Source organism: Trachinotus anak, unplaced genomic scaffold, assembly GCF_046630095.1.
Source record: "Trachinotus anak isolate AG129_WGS33_773 ecotype Australia unplaced genomic scaffold, CSIRO_AGI_Tana_v1 ptg000025l, whole genome shotgun sequence".
Taxonomy (NCBI): Eukaryota; Metazoa; Chordata; class Actinopteri; order Carangiformes; family Carangidae; genus Trachinotus; species Trachinotus anak.
This window is the reverse complement of record NW_027273876.1, coordinates 16649063-16672642: the sequence shown is the minus strand read 5'-3', so window position 1 is coordinate 16672642 and position 23580 is coordinate 16649063. Positions and strand designations below refer to the sequence as shown.

General features: G+C 39.8%; 1 long non-coding RNA gene across 1 annotated transcript; it reads left to right on the top strand.

Moving 5' to 3' along the window:
* Positions 1-13989: 13989 nt before the first annotated feature.
* LOC139609289 (uncharacterized) lies at positions 13990-21763 on the top strand. Its single transcript, XR_011685195.1, has 3 exons — positions 13990-16389; positions 17553-17644; positions 19090-21763. It is a non-coding gene; the product is annotated as an uncharacterized lncRNA (long non-coding RNA).
* The last annotated feature ends 1817 nt before the right edge of the window (positions 21764-23580 follow it).

Below are 23580 nucleotides of genomic sequence, written 5' to 3'. Positions count from 1 at the left end.
TTGGCAAATGCATGTCTGGTTAACCAGCTTTTCTATAAAAAGCATCCAGGACTGTCTCAGCAAGTGTTTTAGTTGCATAACCTCAAACAAACTTTGACTCTGGAATTACCTGCCAGATGAAATCAGACAGGGTAGCTCTGTTTATGTTTTAAGTCTCTATTAAAACGCTTATTTTACAATTTCATTCTCTTGAATTATTTTATTGCTTTATTTTTTTAATCTTAACTCCTTTCTTGACCTTATTATATCTTTTCTTACCTTACCCATATAGCTACCATGCACAGATACTCCTTGAAACAAGTTAAGTTGCCAATGGGCCATTCTGTTGCTATAGTAACTGAGGGAGTGTTTCGAGCAACAACTGCAAAAGATTCAATGGATCAATCATAAACTGAAAGTCAGCACGCACTGAAAACTGTGCCATACATATAGTCACAAAAGGAGCCGAGTATAGTATAAGCAATAGTTGTAAGTTACAGGAAACCCTTTTCTCTTTTGGCTGGATGATTAAAAATAGTAGCACAAACAACAGTAATGTCCACTAAGTGATGACCCATCACACTGTGAGAAGCCAAAAGTTATTGTGCCTTCTTCAGAGGCAAAATGGGTCTAATTCAAAATCTGTAATGGGAGGTGCAATCACCCACACCCCCCTCGTCCAGCATCCAGGCCAGCTCTCTAGGCGCTCAGCCCAAACAGCAGAGAGACGACAGAAGTTACATCAAGTTTTGTGTGTTAGAGAACGTCTCAGTGACTCAGTCCAATCTTTTAAAAAAGCCTCTAATTAAAAAGTTTAATAGACGATTAAACCACATCATCCAGTCTGTGTGTTTCTCGTTTCAAATTCATTCCTCCATAGCAATCAGACCAGTGGGACCCGGGCGTGCGGTTTTACACACTCAGCCACACACATACTCACACACACAACCACACATAAACTAAATCTGTTTTTTCTCCCTTTATTTCTTTTGGTTTTTCTTTTATTCACTTTATTTTATTCACTGTTTCTTTCCTTCTTGTGTTTTCTGTCTCCCTCACCCGCAAACCCATCTGTTCAACCCGAACACAGGGTCTGATGAGGTCTCTGGTGGGCAGCTGATGTACAGAATTATCTGAAGCTTGTAAGGGAAGGGATAGTGTTTCTTCTGCTATTTTTTTTTTTTTTTTTACCATCTCATCTCATGCAATGATCTGTCTCTGCCCAGGGTCAGGCTCAGGTGTCAGGTTACTCAGCTCTGAGAGACTGTGGCCAAAATCAATAATCCCTGTCCTGCTCTGGGCAGGGCAGGGATTATCACTCCAATTGAGGCGTTCTGCTTCCTCTTGAATTAAAGTGGAAGATAGTAGCTAGTTGAGTCACTGCTACACTGGACATAGAACATAAAAAAAGCAGGAGGTTTGAGAATGTGGAGGAAGGACAAAATAAAATTCATTGAGTGCTGTATAAGACTAATTAGTTATGAAATACAACACTGAACAATTATTTAGAAAGGTTTTACAACCCTATTTCCAAACATGTTAGGACACTTTGTAAAATGTAAATAAAAACAGAATGCGATGATGTGCAATTCATGTAAACCCATATTTAATTGAAAATAGAACAGAGACAACATATCATATGTTGAAATGCTGAAATTTGATTGTTTTATGAAAAATATGTGCTCAGCTTGCCAGAGGGAAAGCTTGACGTTGTTGATGCAACCTCAGGACTCACTGCCTCAGCTGTCTGGCTTGGACTCATGCCAGTACTATGGTGGTGTGTGGTGCCCCAACATGCTGCTACGTTCACCTAGACCAGCTGGGCGATGGACTGCACTGCATGGAGCATATTCAAGTGAGTCAAGTGAGCCTTACAAGACAACAACCAGCCTTTACTTCACTCTTGCTCTTGATAGACAGAATGCAACAACAGGCCTCACGTCAGCTATGAAGATAATCCCCCGACATGTAAAATGAGTAGAGCCTCCCACAGCCAGGAGGACTCATAGCATACTTCATTTTTGTTATGCTTTTAATAATTCCAGATTTTAGTGTGAAATACCATGATGCTGTGGCTTGATTTTCCTCTTGATTTGAGTTACCAGCCACCACTGGTGCATAGGTCTGTTATTAATATTTGATTGAGTCTTAGGACGGACTACTTTGTGCATGCACAAGTGAATTACACGTGTTCTGCAAATCCTTATTTATGTGTTGAAAATGGTATATATATATATATTTTTGTGCATATACATTGTTTATGCATGTAGCCTTAAGTCTTGGCATGAAAATTGAGCAGCTCCTACACATGTTCTCATCACTAGTCAGACACCCAAAAACACTGTAAATAGAGCAAAGCAAAGACGACAGAAAAAGCTGTCATGTTTTATTTAAGTTAATAGCATATGCTTTACCAATATGTATGGAGAACAGGTTACCAAAACTCATCCCACTCAATGAGCAATACATAATAGCAACACGGTAATCTTACCCGCCCTGGTTCATATTTTACAGGTCTGTGTCAGATGCTTAGGGTTGACACATGAGACAGATCAGTCCTTTCTGTAGAAAACCACACAGACAGACACACACACACCTTATCCCAAGGCAGTGACCCTGTTTGTAATAAAGAAGAAACAGGGATTTCTCTGTAATTACCCTCCGATTAAAGGAGCTCAGACGAACCAGCTAAAGTGAGCTGAAAGACGGCCAACATGCTCCGTCACTAGCACAGTCCTGAAACCGTGACAATTGCAGCATCTTTCTGCTGCTGTAACCTGACACGGGAGGAACTTCAGCTTGAGCATTAGAAACGAGAGATAAAGATCAACAGGATTATTAAAATGAAGAGCATGTTACATCCTCCTCTGACCGGTTCTCAGCTGTTTCCACTGCCTCTCCCTTCTTCTGTCAAGCCTGATCAAATGAACGTTATGTCCCGCGCCAGAGGAAATCAGTCATGAACTTTTTTCAGCGTAGTCAGGCAAATAGACAGCAAGCAGGAACAATTTTACAGCACACGGCCTTACACCTTCTTGCTACCCCTTGATTCACCCTCCACCTCCCTTCTTTTCCATCTAATTTATCTCTGGGTTGATTTTTATGTCTTGCTTCCTCTTGCCTTATTCCCAAACCTCAATGTTTTAAGTTCAGATCCTTCCAACCACAGACGTTTGGCTTTTTTTTTTTTTTTTTTTTTTTTTTTTTGGGAATGATCACACATAACCTACAGCAAAGGACCTGGCACCAGGCTTTGAGAAAATGAGCTCCCCTGAACCACAGACATGTCATCATGAGAACAGCAATACAGCAGGATTTTATTGTTGTGGAACTGACCTAGATATGCAAATGTTAATAAGTGTTTATTATTCTGCTTCTTGATTTCCCATAACTGCACAGAACAAAAAGTCAGCTCTTGATTAAGACTTGATTTTCTATTTTAAGCTGTAAAAAGTATGGATATACATTTGAAAGTACAATATATATTTAGACAGAGAAGTTTCAATTTAGTGTTCTGAAAATAAAAATGTCACCAGTATCTGTTTGTAGAATTATGTTCTTATGCTTCCCACAGAGGTTAAAGCACATTATTTATGGGGATAAATAAAGATAAAAACCATAAATTAAAAAAAGAAAATAGACGTGGGCAGGTAATTATCTCAAGGGATGAACAGGGTTCAGTGGGTAATGTTTAGGATCACAGTCCACCCAAACCCTCCCGAGTGTTTCTGTGGGGGTGTCTCCTACCTTACTCTAGTCTACTTACGTACGCCTGAGCACCAACATGTTTGGAAGTGTGTGTCAGGAGGAACATTAATGTAAGGCTTGACCCTTGGATTGTTGACCCTTCTCCTTGAGGTCATCCAGAGGTCAAACAGCTGTGGGCAAGAATGACGGGAGCTGTCTGGCAGGGTTGAAATGTCTGGCTCGTGCTTGTCCTGTTGTTCCTGTTTGTTAGAGAGATTTTGTACATACCAGTAAAGTGTTTGCCTCAGTGCCTGCCAATGGCGAAACTCTTAAAGAAGCTAATCATCCCCCCCCCCCCCCCCCCCCCATCATCCAACACTGTAAATGACATCAGTAGTTAATGTTTGCAGTACAAAACTGTAGAGGAAATACCACACAGGCTGTTACCTGCTAATGGGCTGTAGGGGATTTTTTTGTTTGACTCAATGTTTTTTTATGGTCATTTTCTGCTCAGAAATGCAGTTTGCATGATATGAAGTTGGGACTTTTCTCCCATGTATGGTGAATTAGATTATAACACCCACTAAGCACTCGAGGTGTGCACGAAATCATTTCACATTAGAATCTTGATTCTATCTCTACCAATTCAAAATCCAATTCATATTTTTCAGTCTTGTAGCAGCTTCATGTCGGTTGTGAGCAATGCAAACTGGATCTGTTGCATCTCATCCCTGGGTTGATGCTCCTAGAGTCGGACACTCCGTGTGTGAAGCTTTAATCTGTGATTTTGTGTTTTTACAACTTATTTCGGGGCTGCAGCCCACTCTTTGATGCCTGAGCATATTGTAGCCATGTTGGGTCTGGTTTAGCAGCACCGTAATAGACTGGTGACAGTGTTTGAGCTCTTAAAGACCTCACAGCACAGAAAAGAGGTAATAACACCCACGTCTACTGCAGAGTAATTTCACCTGGGTGTGAATGTGGATTGTACCTCTTTCCACTGCCCAAAAATATGTTAGCAGTCTAACTTTATATGTTACAAGAAATCCCATTTCATTTTTGAACTTTTTTCTATGACATTCATTAATTTGCTCCATCCATTCATGGCAGGCACCGTCCTCGATGATGCAATCAGTTCTAAGGTCACATGAGGGTAGATGACACAGCAAATGTGAAATAAGAGACGTGAGCTTCACTTCATTAATCTTCCTCCTTTGCGTGCCTGTTGCCTATCCATTCCAAGCTCACCACAAGAATATCTAGATCTATTAGACCATGATCAGCTGATCTGTTGTTGTGGAGATTGTCTGTGCCCTGTGAGGAATGTTTCAGTCTCCTCAAATGTCACGCAGCTGTGCAGGTCAAGGAAATGGAACTCCTGTAAATGTAACCCATGTGTTTATGTGATAGATTTATATCTCACCAAAAATCTGTTTCTGTGTGGAATGTATTATTATTTTCTTTGTATAAATTACTTTGAGTGTATATTTCTTTAGGGGATCTTTTATTTTATTATTTGTATTCTTGTTGTGTGACCTTTGACACCATGCTAGTTTACTCAGGCTAGGCTAATGGTTTCTCATGCATCATGCCACTATCTCCCTTTCTCCTTTAAAGGTGTGCATGTAGAAACCTGTTCATGAGAAGTTGCTGTACTTATATTATTGTGTTACACACGGGTATGTGAGCTCCCTTTTGTTATTTTGTAACGTAAATTCATTTCGTATTGATAATTTAGTTTTCTTTATAAATATAGTGTACATTTTCATATATATTCATGTTTATATTTTCATAATATAAAATCACCCTTGGAGGGGTAAGAGAATAACTTTTATGGGGATAGTGAAATTGTAACAATATGGTCAAAATGTGATGTATTTTGTTTAAATAGACAGTGGTAAATGTAATGGCACAAGTTATACTCAGTCACCATCAGGCTCCGCTGAGGAGAAGTGTGCATGTACAAACCTGGCCACGAGAATTTGCTTTACTGATATTATTGTGTTACACACAAAACTTTGAGTGAATAAATCCTACCCCTGGATGGCAAGACAACAGCTGTCCTCATTTCGTCTTTTATTATTCACCAACGCAGAGTTTGTGGCAAGATGGAGTGTCAGGTCAGGCCAGGGTACATAAACATATTCTTTAGCAGCTTGTGACAGCTTTTATTCATAAACAGCTGTCACATTTAAGTTGCTTTGCTTCAGTGCTTAGCCTGTGAACAGTTCACTGATGTCAAAACACAAAGTAAAACTTTTCAGGATAAAGGATTTGAGGTACAAGATAAACTAAATCACCATAGCAACCAGACCAATTAGGGACTGTTTCACACCCGAATGAAATGAGCTAATTAACAAGTTCGCATACCAGAAGCAGAACCCTGAGAATGACAAACTGTGCATTACAGGATTTTTGGCTACCAAAGACAAACAGTTCAGATTATTGCCTTATTGTTATTTGAATAGACCAAGAATATTATATAAACCATTTTATTTTTATTTTGAAAAAGTTGATTATTGAAAAGAGGTCATAGGCCATTACTTCTTCATTCACTTTAATTGATGCATCAGTTCAGTTACTGTGTGCAAAATTTCCATTCACATGGCACGAGTACGCGTTTTAAAATGGTAACACCTGTAGATTTACTACTCAAAATTCTTTGTAATTATTATTATTATTATTATTATTATTATTTTAAACAATGGGTCTTTGATTTTAGACAGAGGTTGACCAAAGCAGGGTGCTCATTTCTAACCCAACAACAGCCTTTAGCATTTAGCTTGTTGAAATGTTTTGGAAAGGATAAAGGACTCCACCTTTCAGTTTTTTTTTTTCTTTTACACCTCTTCAACATGTAGCTGGACAGGCCTGCTGTGCCCATTTTCAGTTGCTAAGCTATGACTGGACAGTCACTGGTTGGTGGAGGGCTTTAGCACATTATCAGTAAAGGGCAGGTTGGATCCATGACATCTGGAAGAGCCCCAGCGCTTTCCATGCAAGCTACAGTACACGTCATTCATATTTTGTATTTGTATTTTTGGGACATAAAAGTTTTTTTTAATGCCAGTGTTTTTCAGGTAACACTTTTATTTGAATGTTTCTGTCCATCTGTGTAATACAAACTGTTTTTTTTTTTTTCATACCAACAGATACTTAAGTTTGCTTCATAGATGACTAACTGCTAAGGTTTCTTCAGAGTAGTTTTGCATTTCCAAGAGTAAAACACAGGAAAATAAGGAAGAAGGCCAAGTTATTACTTACCACAAGAGCTAGCACAACAGCCAAAACTGGTTAAATCACTGTTCACTTTATGAGAATTATAGGTGTGATTAGAACATGTACTTGGCTGAAAGTAGCTGTTGTCTATAACATTTAGTTTTATTTCAGGCCAAATTCTTCATAAAACCCCTGACTTGCATCTTACAGACTTACATCTATTTAGCACTCCTACCCTGATAATATTGATGTGCACATTTGTGTGTGTGTGTGTGTGTGTGGTCCATTTACCTTCTTTCCTTAGCAACGTGTTGTTCCCTTGCAGATGCTTTTTAACATTTTCTTCTTGTTCACATCCCACAAATTTCCAGCCCAGTTATACCGACTGCCTAACGTCACACAATCAATCCCGCTGTTACCTTTTCTTCTCATGCCAACAAACACACATCCACCTCCTAGCCTCAAAATTCTTATCGACCTCTAAACTCTCAGACTATGATCTCATCAGTGAGCATCACAGGAAATAGTTACTTATGAGGGTTCATCGGAACAGAAACTATAAAAAGCCTGCATGGTAACAAAGCCTGGTAAATAATCACAGACATCTTATTTTATGATGTATGGTCAATGACATCATTTAACCCCGTCTGTCAACCTTCACACTCTTTGTAGTTCCTGGTGATGAGGATGAGCTACAGGAGACATATGAGTCACCATGCTTTTATTTGCACAGATGATATCAGACTAAATAAATAAATAAAAATACTTATAATTTGGTACACTGTTTTCCAAAGTACCACACACTCCCATTAGTGTTTTTTTATATTATTATTATTACTGGGTTGTGTTTAAATCCTGACACAGGCAGTTACTTTGGAGCCTGCACTCCAAATGTGCAATAACTAAGATGAAAACTGTAGGGAAAGGTAGTGAATAAGATAAGTTGCCATTATTAGTAAGGAAGGAAATTATGAAATAATGGAACTAAGAAGCCATGAAATTTTGTAGCGTGGAGATCTGGCTTTACTGAGATGCAGAGCCCTAAAGTTGCTTAAGGTAAGGTGACCGGATTTCTGAAATGAAAACTGGTGACAGTTCCGCTTTCATGTTCTTTGACCGTGCTAACTGCTGGTAACTACTGTAATGCTGGTTTCTGGCAGAGTTTTACTCAGCAGTTTCCTCTAAAACTAAGCAGGCAAGTGGTTAAAAGTCGAAGACGAGTGATGGATGCAGTCAGCCCCCTCTGCTGGCCAAAACAAACACAACTCGCCGGTTTATCTCTCCACTCTGTTTTTTTATTCACAATTAAAAAATGGGGACGTTTCCGGGGACAGCTCCAGGCAGCGACGGGCCACCAAAAATGGGGACTGTCCCCAGAGAACGGGGATGTCTGGTCACCCAAGCTGGCTCCAGCTTGATTCAGAACTGTTCTTCTCGTTGACGTAATATTATTTGTCTGTTTTCATTGGCTAACTGCCATCATTGGCTAATGATTGTGGCTGGGTTGTTTTTTGTTGGCCGTTGTGTACAAAGGATAACTTCAATCAGTTGTGTGTTTATTTATTCAGTACCTTCAGTTTACTGGCTGCTTTCACTTGGTCTTGTAACAGCTTGCTGACTGAGAACATTCAGGGAGGGCAGGGGTGTGGCCGACGAAGCATTTGTTTTGGTTTAGCGGCAGTGACGATCATTTACACCACCTTTAATTACCTTTAGCTAACCTGAGCCAAAGTTATGCTTTAACCTGTTGTTTTCTGTCTTGCTAACAAAATGAATGTTATCGGTTTAGCCAGTGAAAGTTTAGTTGAGGATGCAGAGAAACTTAGCAAAATCACAACTCTCGCATTTTTGTGTCACATTCCCCAGGAACATACATTTGTATCAAAAGCTTTTCCTTTGTTCAAACACTCAAGTGTGTGCCACCATTTTCCTCTTCTAACTGAACTGTATTCATTGTGTTGGGTGTGGTGCCAAGGCTGCGTTTTCCCATGCATCGTAAACTGCCCTCAGTGCAAGACAGCGGCTGCAGGGTGCCCTGTAAAGAGACCAGGGGAAATGAGCTGTGTGCCAAAGCTTTATAGTATGTGGTATACAGTATGCTGGAGTGTTAATTATGTGCACAAAGGTGTTTGGTATAAGATTCCTGAAGGCCAACTCTGTGTTTCATGCAGCAGAATCGTGAACAGGTTTGCTTGTGCTCGGTGTTTCCCAGTCCATTGTACTTCTGCTGGTATTGAACTAGTTAAACAGCTGTATTAAGCAATGGCTTGGCTCTTTTTTGAGTCTTCTTTTCTGGCCACGTGTGTGTGTGTGTGTGTGTGTGTGTGTAATTGTGGAGATGAAAGCAAGTAAGCAACTAATCTTAAAAGGATGCAGTCAGAGAGACATACACACACACGCACATGCACATGCTTTCCCGGAGAGAAAGATTCATAAAAAAAAAAACAGGCAGCCTCCAGTGAAGAGAGATAACAAGCAGCAGTGCTAATCAGCACACTTACACCACTGCACAAGCACACGCACAGGTGGGCCAATCAGGTCATCTGGGTTCAGTTAATGCTCCCCAGGCTCAGTCCTGCACTGCTGCTGCTGTTTAACTCTCTGCCAAGCTGGCCCCTGACCAGCACACAGAGGAGACAATCGGCCTCTTCAGACAGACACAGGAAGGAATCACTGGGACCTGTAACATGAACAGGGGCATCTGAATAAATATTAAGACTTGAAATAATAGCTCATGTAAGGATTTAATCAGAGAAGGAGAACATCTACACAACGCTTCAAGCAGCCACCCTCCACTGGTGTAAGTTGAGATATAGATGGCAAACACATGCACAATGCACCAATATTTACATAAACTGAGGAAAATATGTAATGATAAACTCAGCTTATGGAAAGCAGGTAATATAACAGCTTATTTGCAATCAATGAACATCTATAATGGCTTCATGCAGTGGATAAAAAAAACATTTTAATATATGTAACTTAATGGATTCAACTCACAGTGCATGACTGTGTATACTGTTAGTATGGGTATTACACATTCAGTCATGGTAGACTAAATATTTTGTGATTCATGCTATTGCTTGCTCTAGTTCAATTTTCAGATATGTCTGAGGTTGTTGCTCAAATGCCCTGAATTGCAAACATCCATCCATCCATCAATCAATCCATCCATTCATGCCAAATACCTGCTCTGACTTAGCCTTGTTTCAGACCTCTGAATTCACTTTCACATCTCTGAATGTTTCTGTGATACCAAAACTTCTGGTATTGCGCTCATTGATGGCTGTTTCCCAGGTTGGACCAAGAATTTGCCAATCAGAGCTTTTACAGTCATTAAGAAAAATGGGTACTGCAGAAAGTGTTGACAGGATTGGTTATTGGTTACAAGTTATTCATGATCATATTGGACAATACTGATCATGTTTTTTCCTTTACCCTTTGTACAAGTTTCCCTCATGTACTTCACTGCTTCATATCATTAACATTTTGCTTTTTGGACAATTCCATATTTTCCATTATGAATATTAGTGTTAAATGCAGAAAGGAGTGTGTGCACTATATATCAAGGCAGTGCAAGATCATGTGCTCTGCCTGACAGAAGCCTGCTTACATGCCCATCAACCATCCACTATAACAATAATCTTTGCCCGTCCCTAATCATACCTTAACCAATCATTTTCATGTCCTAATCAGACTCTTTCCCTAACCATAACCATAACATAGCCGTCATGTGCCAATGTAATGACTGACTGATCATTTCATGCAAACTGCAGTGAGATTAGCCTACATGAACACAATGTTTGAGGTCAATGAGAGCAGATTAAATAGTGATTCTGTCTGATCATCAGGCTCGCCATGGCTCTGTCTTTTATCAAAACAACATGTTTTTTACCTTCACCATTTGTACAATTTTCCCCTCATGTATTTAACTGTTTCATATCATTTACATTTAGCTGGTTATCCACATCAGTAATAAAAACACTAGAATAGATACAGAAATTAAAGAAACATCAGGTGGTTCCTCTTGGAAATAGTACAGCATTATTTCCATGAAGATGACAGAACTTTGTAACTCACAATGAGTTCAGCTGCACATCTGGACATCTCTATTTATTTGTACCATTAATAGAAGATTACTTTTCTATTACATTGCATTGCGAGATCCAGGCTTTAAGCACTGGCTACTGTGTCCCACAGTTGATTTATTGGCTGGTGTGATTTTCCAATCTCAATCACTGAGAACTTTCATGGTGTGTAATCATCCAAATCTCCTCTGTGTAAATCTGTCCCCAGGCTCCGTCTGAGCCAGACTTTTTTCTTCATTTTTGGCTGGATATTGTGTGTGCAGATAACACTAGGTACACATCTGTAGACACGTGCATACATACAGGACAAAGACATTTCTAAAAAAAAAACAACAACAAAATCAGTTTATACAATTTAACACTACTGACATGCCACCCCTACTGTAGATAACTGTGGGATTTTTTTCTATCGGAGACAAAGCATGGCTGCTATTTGGCACCAATGTTCCAACAGTCATACAGAGAGAAAATCCATTGCAGAAGGGGAACGCAGCCAAATTTCGCTCACCCACAGGAGCAGGAAAGAGACCAGAATGCAATGCCTTTGCAAGACTGGTTGCATCCTTTTTACTCAACACTCTGTCCTAGTATACTATCGTCGTAACTATGCTCTCACCATTAAAACATACAAGCCACAGCTGAATGCTCATTTGGTTTTTGGTTTTTTCTATGGAAACTGCCAAAAGGCTTTTTCTGGAAAATGTAGAAAATGACAAATTGATGTAGAATTATATTATAGTCGGAAAAGCGCAGGTGTTACTAATGACATTAACCATGACAGCGTGATAGCGAGCCAGCATGCGCAATATGGCCTCCGAAACCAGAGCAGCTGAATGGAACTCGGCCATTATTAATCATTATCCAACTGAGACAATGAGAACGCTCTATCTGTGAGTATCTACAGTGTTTGTGAGAGTGAGTTTCACCTGCAACAGAATGACCTGCTGAATCATGCTGGCAGGGCACTGAAAGGCTTAGCAATATAAACCATTTCCTTTTATTGCTATGATTTCAACATCCATATTCTTGAGCTGTTAAATCCCAATGCTTTTGGTGACTCCTTGCCCTTTCCTCCATTGTTCCTATTGGGCCAAAATCTCTTCTTGTGCATTTTGGGATTTTTGTGAAATGTACTATAGATACCCATGATTCTCAGAGGATGAAATTTGCTCTTTACATTGATGCTCTGAAGGTAATAAACCACCACATGACCTCTTCCTCTAATCATGGCATCCTCACTGCAAACTTTAAATATGTAATACACACAGTTGTTGGGGCCACATTAAGCCTCCTAGTGGGGTTGACTGAGAGGTTGCAAGGCTCATCAAAATCTGTGAAGGCACCTGTGGCATTTGGTTACACAACCATCCATGTTTTTTGAAAAATCTGTTTCCTTCAGAGAAGCATTTATTCAGACATCAGAGTCGTTAAAGGAGATTGTTGGAGGAAAATAGGAACAACAAAGGAACAGCTCATAATGCTGACACCGTTTGGCACACATTTTGGCATTATGCAATACGAATAACAAAACTGTTTGTCACCATTTGATGAATTTTACACTCAGTACAGTCCTGTCAACAATGAATGTGAAATTACAAAGTTCATGACAACTTGTATGGTTTGGACATTAGTGGAAATAGATCTGAAATTGTAGGGGAATGACAGAAATCAGGAAAATAAATTTGTTAGCAGTGGTCTGTTTATACAAATCTTAACATTGTATGCACTAAACACTTGGATATTACAGTATGCAATCCCCTGATAGTCAGTACAATGAAGTACAGATTAGAGTGTTAATCTATTTTTAATGACATCTGCAAACATTCTGCAATGTGTTCGGGGAGGAGGAACATTTTTGCCAAGAATGTACAGGCAGGTCCAGAGGGGTGGCCAAGCCTTCCCTGGCAGCCAACTGTCCACCCTTGTTAAAATCAAAACCTCTGAATGAAGTGACCATTAATATTTCCTCATCAAACGACACCATGAGACATAAAACACCACAAAAAGATGCAACACTATGAAAAGAGATGCAAAATAACCATGAAGTGACTTAAAACACCTACAACGAGACACAAAACAAAATGACCACAAAGAGATACAACGACTAGAAATGATGCAGCCTGTAGGAGCGGTGGGGGGCCTTTTAGACGTCTATATCTAGGGGCCCACTTTCTCATAATCTGTCCAAGGGTGTAGGATATTTGGAGTTACAAATAACAAGTGTTTACTGATATAATGTCGTATTCATATAATTAAAGTTGTTTATTTGGCACATTTGTATTACACAGCACAAACAATGTAACAATCGAGGCTTTAAACTTCATTTTTAACACATTTTTAGTCATTTCCCAAATGTTGAAATGTTCTTTATGTTCAAACGACATCGCTCACAGTGAAAGTCACTCACAGAGACTCTTTTTGATGGCAAATTTAGGTGTTCTAACATTAGATAATTTATTGCTTACTACTGATCTCCAATTCTAAGCCATTTTATTATAAAAGCTTACTAAAAATAACCTGTACTGCTATGGAAGCCATTTATAAGTGGCTGTAAATTAAAGAATAAAGAAATAGCCAGGAAAGACCAGAAATCAAACCAAGAATGTTCTAAATATGTATCAGGTAATAGATACAATATGCAAAAAAACCTAACAAAAAAACCCAAAACTAAGAAAAACTAATGAAAAATGGAAAAAGTTATAACGTTATGAGTATCTCTTTATTCGTTGGAAGCAGCAAGCTTTAGGTGCATTTTGTATTAGTTTTGTAATGTCCACTGTCTTGTTGGGTCTACAGAGGAGAACCACAGCCATGCAGATTTACATTTACATTTACTCATTTGACAGACGCTTTTATCCAAAGCGACTTAAAAGTGAGGGACAAGACTTAAGCTTCATGATGAAGATGAGACGGACGCTGTTCTCCCATGAAGCAACTGACAAATATTTTGTCAAGAATTGATTGTTGTGGTGGAAAAGATGAGAGAAGCGAGTTTGTTTTGGCGTTACCCTCTGAACGTAACTTCATTAGCTGTTTGTCTATGTGATGGCCGACTGGTTTCTTTTTCGTCACTGCTTAACAGGCATGGTGGATGATAGAAGGGAGAGAGTGAGCTATGCGTGTCTAATGACCGCAGAGCTTATAGCCAACCAGCTGGCACAAACCTGTATGCTGTAATATCTGCAGCCAGTAATTCACTGGCACTACTGACCCACTGTCGTCATCCTCTTTATGAAGTATGGAAGCTGTTGCATCGCAGCAGACAAACAGACCGACCTTGTTGAGCTGTCAGTCACATTAACAAGCCAGTAAAATCCCACCCTCGCTGTTGTGGGGGCGGGACCCTAGGTAGGGGGTTGTTGCCCTGTTAAAGTTAATGAGAGCTCATATCTTTTAATGGCAAATTTTCACCTGCATGGCATGGGGCTTCAACACTGGAGTGTGTCTCCTTTCTAAATGCTGTTGCTACTGCATTTCGCTAATAAACGGATGACGCAAGTGTGTTGTGTATGGTGTATGAAGGTGTGAACAGTTGCTTGTTTATATAATTCTTCAGTCCCCATGGTGTCACTACTTCTGTGTAATGATGCAAACTACATCTTTTAAATCTGAGGTGGGAAAAGCACATTTTAACCAGTGCTGAGATGAATAAGCCCAACGGTTTAACACGTCACCTGAACTATGTCTAGTGACAGCCTTACAACAGCAATGTTGACTGATTTGTGTTCAAAGCTTATGTCACTGTAAGAACTTACATTGCAAGTGTTGAACACTTCACTGAAATGATGTTTAACATCCAACAACCTACATTTAACAAGTGATTTGTTTAACAGTACTTAGGTAACAGCTTAAATTTTTCACTGCAAATTGTAGGCTACATGGTTTTTTACAAGCCTTTTCTTTCATCGCAAACCTTTATTTATACAGGGAAGGCCATTAGGAGCAAGGTCTCTTTTCAAGGACGCCCAGAAGCAACATATAATAAATATACAACATGACAAACAATAATCCACAAATGTTAAAATACTATTGATGGATAAGCAATATACAGTGTAATGTATAAAAACAATGAAAGCAGTAAACAGTGTTATGTATAAAAACGGTAAATGTAATGGCAATGGTGAGTCCTAAATTATCCCCATATGAATCGAGGGGTGGAGTGACAAATTGTATCTAGATGTTTCAGAGTAGAAACGGGAGAGTGCATATATATTACATCACCATAATCCATAACTGATGAAACAGTTGACTGAACAATTAGCTTTCTTATTTCTATAAAAGAATGCCAGTTTTGCTTTTTAGTCAATTTATTAATATGTTTCTTGAAGTGCAGCTTGTTATCTATCCAGAGCCCAAAGTATTTATAAAAGGATACTCTTTCAATCCATGTTCCATTTAATGTGATAAAATGTACATCCACGGCAGTTTTCTAGAGAATAGCATAAATTTTGTTCATTTAACAAGGCTGAGGCTGCACACCTAACAATATGGGTAACATGAATATTTACCATCAGTCAAACATAAATCAAGTTACTTGAAGTAAATCGTACCCAAATGTCATTGCAATGTGTTCATCTGCAGGCATTAAGCAGGGTGTTCAGTTCAGTGTAAATCTCTACAAAATTGGCCCAGCGGGGCAGAGAGAGTGTCATTGATTGAGTTCAGCTCAGCAGCTCAAGGCAATATTAATCAAAACTAACACTCAGCTTGGAAGCCAGCCTGCATGAAAAAAACACAGCTCTGTCATTCATTTGAATGGAACCAGTGCAGAGGATTTCAACAAGACAATGCAAGATCATCTGGCAAAAAGTTGAACCAGACTCAACTTTTGTTGCAATGCAACAGCTCATCATCCAGTGTTTGTTCTGTGTTGGCCAATCAAATACATGAAAGCAAACATTTCTGATAGATTATTTTGTAACATGAACGGAATAATTATGCTGTTTAGCCTATGAATGTTGCGATAAAAGATTGCTGTCATAACTTTCCCGTTGTGAAATCCTGTCTATAAAAAGCCCAAATTGCTGTTGCCATCTTTAAATGCATTAATCCTGGACTTTCTGGATCATATTTTATGTCTCAATAACACCTTAAACAATGTTTTAAAGGGGCTATTCGAAGGTTTTCTCTGCCGCCAAACATGGTCTTTCGCCAGGAGCGGGTGGGTGGTGTTTGTCGCTTGACATGAGCTTTGGCCATTATTGTCTTTATAATACAAGAGGTTTAACAAGCCCTTCAAACTCTTCGGAGCAGATTGTAGGCTACACTGAGTTGCTATCGGAAAATGACAAGAAAGGCCGGACTTAGCTGGTTAGCGTGCTAACTTCAGACAAGAGTTAACTTTAGTGATGCCATCCACCATCTGGAGACAGCTCTTTGTGGTTGACGCTGAACTCCCAATCTTTCTTTTACACTGGTAAGTAAACAGCTGTTAATCCTAGCAATAGCGAAACATATAATTTGCTCCTTTCATACAGCGCAATGCTGTAGTACTCATTTAAGCCAAGAGCTAAGATACTAATTTTGATGTGGCACTGTGCTGTAGAGTAACTTCAAAATGTAAGGGGTTATGGCAGATTACATTAGGCCGTAAAATGTCTTTAAAAGGTCTTTATCTTTTTTAAATGTCATTAGTTCCTTATTTGCCATTCATGCTCACCCTTTAGCTGACTCGCAAGATACTTTCAGTGATTTACCGTACAGAACATCACCTTTGATGGATCTGCATAAAGGTACGGTCACATCAGCTTTCTTTGCTAAATTGCCACACACTCAGTCCAGTCCAAATAAATACTGTGCAGAGTGATCACAAATGGTAAGCAGTCTGTGAGAGCAAAGCTGCACTTTGTAATGATGACACATCCCTACAATAATGACTTCCTAGTTCTCAGACACAGTGCACCAATGTTTGTGTTTCTCAAACTGTGTGAACTCAAAAAACAAAGTTAAACAAAGGTGAACTCCGCATAAGCTTCGGTTAAAGTGAATGGGGAAACGTCGGGCGGAGGTGATACGTGACCGTGCCCTTATTTGCGGAATTCATGCAGTTTGCACTCTACATTTCCCTGCAGTCACGGTTACCTGTATATTATCCTAACCCTGAGCTTTATTTAAAGAGTGATCAGAAAATGACTTTCCACCCACCATGACATTATGTGTTTCACAGCAGCTTAGCTGAGGTTTCTGAGTCTTTTATGTACTCATAGACCAGATTTGATACCATATCATTTTGCTGTTGAATGTGGGACAAGATAAATAGTTGTCATCTTTACGGGATAGATGGTGAAATCTGTGGTTTGAATTTCCTTGGCTGACTACAGCAGTTGCCATGACAATCGGGAGATGTTTTCATTAAAGACAACATTGTGGTTTTCCAGCTTTTTCTTTCTTTGTTGCTAGAGAGCGTGTGTACTTGCATGTGCACTGTTGTGTGGGTGCATGCACGTGTTTGGGCATGTTGTGTGCATGTGCTATCCATTCCCAGGTATTCGTGCATGGGGCAAAACACTGACCAAACAAACCTGTCGAGGGAGTCATGTGATGGAACATCCACATGTAAACCTGATCCTCTGTTTGCAGGAGAAGCCAAACAGGCTGTGTTAACCAGCCACTCAGACGTTATCTGATCTCAATCTGCGGTGGAGGGGGGAATGCTGTTCGGCTTGACTGAGGTATCCCAACCACACACAGCGAGGACTCAATGTCTGAAAGAAAGGGGACATTTCCCGCTATAGTATATTATTTTCTTTGCACTGTCATATTTGAGAAATAAAGGGTAACATAAAATATTGGGAATGGCAATATGGAAATGAAATTCACTGGTTGAGATCTGGGGGAAATTAGGTGGAAACTACATTTGGACTGAGAAACAATTACAAGCTCGCCAAGATCAGCCAAACTTTCATTACGTCATTATTTATGTAGGCAATCAAACTACATTCATTGTGAATTTTCTTTCAAACCAGGGCATGGTTCTAGTGATGGCTATGTCATGTGGGGACTCAGTCCACTACTTTGGTCCAGAGTTAAATATCTCAATAACTATTTGATGGTTTGCCATGATATGGCATGTACAGATGTTTATGGTCCCCAGAGAATGAATCCTAATGACTGTGGTGACCCCTTGACCTCTCATTTAGGAGGTCAAAGTTTTCACTCATATACTAAAATACATCAACATCCACTTGAATGATTGGCATAAAATTTCGCATACACCTTTATTGTTTCCAGATGATTAATCCTAATTTGTTGACTTTTTCTTTAGCATCACCATGAGTTTTCAGTAGAATGTCTTCACAACTATTGGATGGATTACAATGGAATTTGGTACATTACTATGCCCTATGCCCCTCGGATGGACAGTAATGACTAGTGATCACCACTTTTTATCTACCACCATCATCATGTCATAGTTTTAATTTTCAAAACACCTTCAACAAAATACTTATAATACTAATGAAATTTTGAAATTTTCATCATGCTCAGCTGCACTCTTTGTTTAGTGTTATCCCTAACATGCTAACCTATCATGGCGAACAAGCTAAACATCATACCTGCTGTGTTTTGTGCTATTGAATCTATGTTAGCATGCCAGCATTGTAAATATAATACTGCCTAGACACCAGAATGTTGGCATTGTTAGTGCGCCAGTGTTAGTGTGCTGATGTTAGCATTTAGCTCAAACCACTGCTGTGCTATGGTGCATCAGAGAGCAGCGAGCATGCCTGTAGACTCTTAGTCTTATTATTTGTTGAGAGATTTTCCTCATAGTACAATTTTATTATATATTGGAATGTTTCCTTTAAAGGTCCCATGTTATATAAAGTGAGATTTCCACATCTATTGATTATTATTATGCCGTATTAATACTGTGAAAGTATCAATGCGCTTTGACCACCAAAATGTAATCAGTTCACCCTTGAGTCCAAGTGGAGCAGAATGCATGTTTGTTTAAGGCTGTCCATTATGGAGCGTGACCAAACAGACTCTTAACCACATTCCTTTCTCTTTCTCTGTGTTTGTATGTCTCTCTCCTTCTTTTACCCCATCTCTCTCTCCCCTGCTCGTGGTCTCAACTGGTCTGTCTTCCTGGCAAATCGCTACATCCACATTGCAGGATTTCATGCTCAATTCTGAACAGCTGAACATACCTGATTAGTGACTATTTATATCTTTTGAAGGACTTTACCAATATCTGAGACAATAACTGACAGGACTTTGAAATTACAAAAAAAATAAAAGACCTGTTCGTTTTTTTCATTTGGACAACACACAAGCACAAATTACAGTGACGTCCACCAATACAAACCACAAAGCATACCCAAAGCATAAAGTAGCACAAAATATTGTTCCACTGCTACATTGTGGTACAAGTAAATAACAAGTCTCTGTGTTATGTCTCCTTGTCCTTCACATTTATGCAGTAAAAGTTGCTGTGGTATGTCAAATATGACAACTAACTCATATAAATGATGCAAGGTTTATGTTTTGTCATGGCTACAGTTACAGTTGAGGTTGCCTGATGATCTCATACAAATGCTCCAAATAATAATTTAAATAAAACCATAAATAAAAACTTGTCTTCATGCAGCTTTTTGCCATTAATACCTAATCAGAGTGGGGAGACTTTGAGTTATTCCATAAAAATAATTTGTGCCTCTGCTCGTAGTACTTTCAAACATATGACATCAATGTAATGTTAATATACTCTCAGGGTCACTGACTTATATATTACTTGTATAGTCTACACAATACACAATCCATGACCTTTCTCATGATATCCTGTAAAAAACACACACATTACAATTTCTTTTGTTACATTCGTGCAAATTTATCATCTTTTAGCTACACAGCAGAATGTGTTCCTTTTAGTTTGTTATGGGTCATGTACATTATAGGTGTACTTATAGTTTTTTAAAAGCAGCTATAACCAGCTTTTTACAATAACAATGTATCAAATGTATCCAGTGGTTGTTGGACTCCACACAGTTCAGTTCTGTCGGTAAAAATGAAACAAAAGACACTACTACCTTTTGGTGTTGTCAAGATGTTGATGATGATTAGGATTCACCCCCTAGGAACCATGAATGTCTGCATCCATTTAATAGGTGTTGAGATATTTCAGCAGTAGTGGACTGATGAATCGAGATTGCCATCCCTAGAAGCCACATCGCTTGTGTGTCTGGGAAAAAAAGTGCGACTGAGGTGACTTTATTGTCCCCTCTCCCTGACTGAGTGCTTCCACAGGTTGGTACATGGTTTACTGTAGTGGTTCTCGTAGTGTTTGACCACTATTTTGTGAAGCAGTACTGCTGTTGCTACAGCTGATCCCTTGTTACTGAACCCACGTAATACCATGTAATATTACGTCTCTGTACACTCGCTGCAGCTCAGCGGTCGCATTTGATTCACTTGTTTTCCACACTGCCTTATGCCAGCGCTATGGTTAGCAGCAGAACGCTCTCGAGGGGCATGACTCTCTTTGGTTTTGGACCTGAGCGGCCTTACTTCCATTTAATGAGGCCCGTCTTTAAAAATGAGAGACAGAGAAGGAGAGTGAGAGAAACATATCCTTTGCTCTGTTCTGTCTGAACAGCTGCGTCTGTGGTTTTCTCCTCTGATGGCGCTGTGGTTTTGGGAGTCGTGCCCTTTAGACAATCTACCTCTGCTCCCATGTTTGATGGCAGCTCCTCTGAGACACAGAGAGAGAGAGAGGGAGAGACAGTGAGTGAGAGAGAGAATGAATGAGATACACACCACTGGCAAAAAGCAACATGCACTCTTACAAAATGATTGATAGCACATAATTAAAACACAAAATGGAACTTATTCAGTAACTTACTGTTGGTTGACAAAATGGCAAACAGTTATACAAACCAAATCATCAATAATTAAGAAATATGGCATGGTGTAGTTTATGTAATGATTCTGTCCCCTGAATGGACGTAGAGCATTTTGAAATATAACTGCTCAAGTGCTAAATGGCACCGGGCTTTGCCACAGTAACCAAAACAGCATGCAACATTTACTCTCCTGCTCTGCCTTTGCCAGAAAGTCTCAGGAACAGACCGATACCCAAGACCAGACACATGCAGGAGAGTGGCATGGAGAAATAATCATCAGAGAAAAAGAAGAGGGAATTGGAGGAGATGAGAGAAGCAATAAAACTGAAGCCTGGTGTCGCAGCCAGGACTTGTGGTTGGGCTGAGGTATAGGCACTGAAAATAAATTCAGTGAGCAGTTTGGGAGCGTTAGGCTTCACGTAGAATCGCTGGGTTGGATCTTGATGATAAGATGGGAGTACACTGAGCCTTCATGATTTTTTCGTACTTGTTATCCCTCACACACAGTCCAACTGATCAACATAAACTTCTACAAAGAAACATAAAGCACCATGAACTACAACAACTGCCAGTGCTATTACAATATTTTGCGGTTTATAAGTGTGGCACGTTAGGGTTTTTTGTTACAATACCTCATGGTACTTTATGATTTTGAATGGCACTTTGTGGTTCTCTGTGGCACACTTTGTGGTTCCGTGTGGTACTTCGGCCAATGAGCCTCTTACTTTCTTTTTCTGGATTTCTCATCACAAGGCTGCTCTTCCACTGGTCAGGTGTATTAAAAAGGGCTGTATTCACTTGTCGGTACCGTGCGTGGGTACATGTACACTGTATAACCTTCCCTCTCAATTGACTCTTATCATTTTGTAATAAGTGTCAGTCATCTGAGCTCCCACTTACTGGTAGACATAGGCAGGGCATGCAGACTAAAACATAAAGGGAAGAAAACAACAGATAAAGGAGCTCAGTCAGGAAAGAGGAGTGCTGGGAGGGAAGTCCAAATGAAGTCAAGGACAGACAGATAGAAGGAGGAGAGGAAACACTTCTGTTAGTCGGGAACAGGGAGTTGTGTAACCTTGAGAAGCGATCTTATCCAGGGCAGGAGTCAGCCTTCCTTATCTTTCACTTTGGAATCAACACTATTTTCTTCTCGTTCTGTTTCTTCCTGCTCAGTGGTGTGGTGGTGGCATACTGTAGCATCCATGGACTTACCTCCCTGACCTCTGAGGCCACGGAGGAAGCTAATCTTATTTGTAAGTTTTAGTATGGCCACATAGCCAGTGTTAGCATTAACAGCTGTTTACTTAGCATTAAACGTTATTCCTTTACTGACCAAGAGCTGTTAACTCTTGTCTCAATCACATCTTTTCTTTTACTGAAGTTAGCATGCTAACCAGCTAGCCCCAGCCAGTCTTTCACTTTCTCTTTCACCTCCTGTGTTATTAAGACAATGATGGTTGAAGCTCTTGTCATGTGACAATCACCACCACCTTCTCCGGACAAGAAACCGCATTTGGCAGCAGAGAAAACTTACAAATAGCCCCTTTAAAAATATTGTGTTGACTTAATGTACCCTTAGTCAAGGAGGAAGCTACAATCAGTGATAACTCAATCAGACTAGATAACTCAGTAGATTAACAGAGGAGCTTCTGGGCTTCAATCAAAATTGGTTCCCTATAAGTATTAAAGCAGGATTAAAGCAGGACCCATGTAGGATGTCTCTGTATAAGGAAACTTTTTTGTGTTACAAGATTTTTTTTTTTTACTGGTAATATCAAAACATGGAAAATATGGTCTTTTCTCACCATTATGTGTATATGCCATCCTATATTTTTGAATGATTATTTGTACGTCATTCACACCGGAAACTTTATGCAATTCACTGGGAGGCTGGCAGGATGACGAGTGAGCAGCAAACCCCGTGGGGAGCCCTGGGTTAACCACTAACAACCAGAGGCTTTCCAGTGCCGACCATGCTGCGCTTTAAACAGTCACTTTGCCAGCACAGTGATGGATGTATGGTGCCAGCCGGGAGGGCTGTGTTAGCTGGGCAGCCACCAATTTTCATTGTTCACACATATGAAAGGCAAAAGGGAATGGACAGCTCCAAGAAAATCTATTATGGGGTGATATTAAAATTTCAACAGTTGAAAAACACTCAAGGACAAACAAAAAACTCCCTTTTTCCATCACTTTTGTGTGTCTGACAGCCTCCTTTTACTTTATCTCTCTTTCCAACAAAGCTGGGAACACACTGAAGTGAAAGAAAAAGAGAGAGAAAGTGAAGCCATGTCTCAGTAAGACTACAGCTCAAGTTCATAATCAGCCAGATCGAGTTTACGCTTACTGACGGGCTGCTCCACTGAAAGCTGTGCTTGCTGCCAGGGGTGTGTGGGTGAGACTGAGCCAGCGCGACAATAAAAACCATTGTTGCGTTTGTTTAGACAGCCTGTCCAAGTCCGACCCTCCCCTTTGGAGCAACTGCCCAGGTTTGTCAGCCCAATAATGGCACCTAATTTGTACGGAAGTCGAGAGAAATCATCGTAAAGCAAAGTCTAAAAAACAAGTGTTTTCTCCAGCCACCTTACTTCCCCAGGCTTGCATCCGGTTGTCATATGTTGGAGTATTTTTTTCTTTTTTTTTTGTCCTTGGATCCTCAGACTTGAGGTGATTTAAGTGTTGTTGAAAGACAGTGACATTCAGGAGCTGTTGTTTGCCAAGGAAGTGTCCGAGCTGCTTTAATTGAATTTCTGTGCCTGTGACGT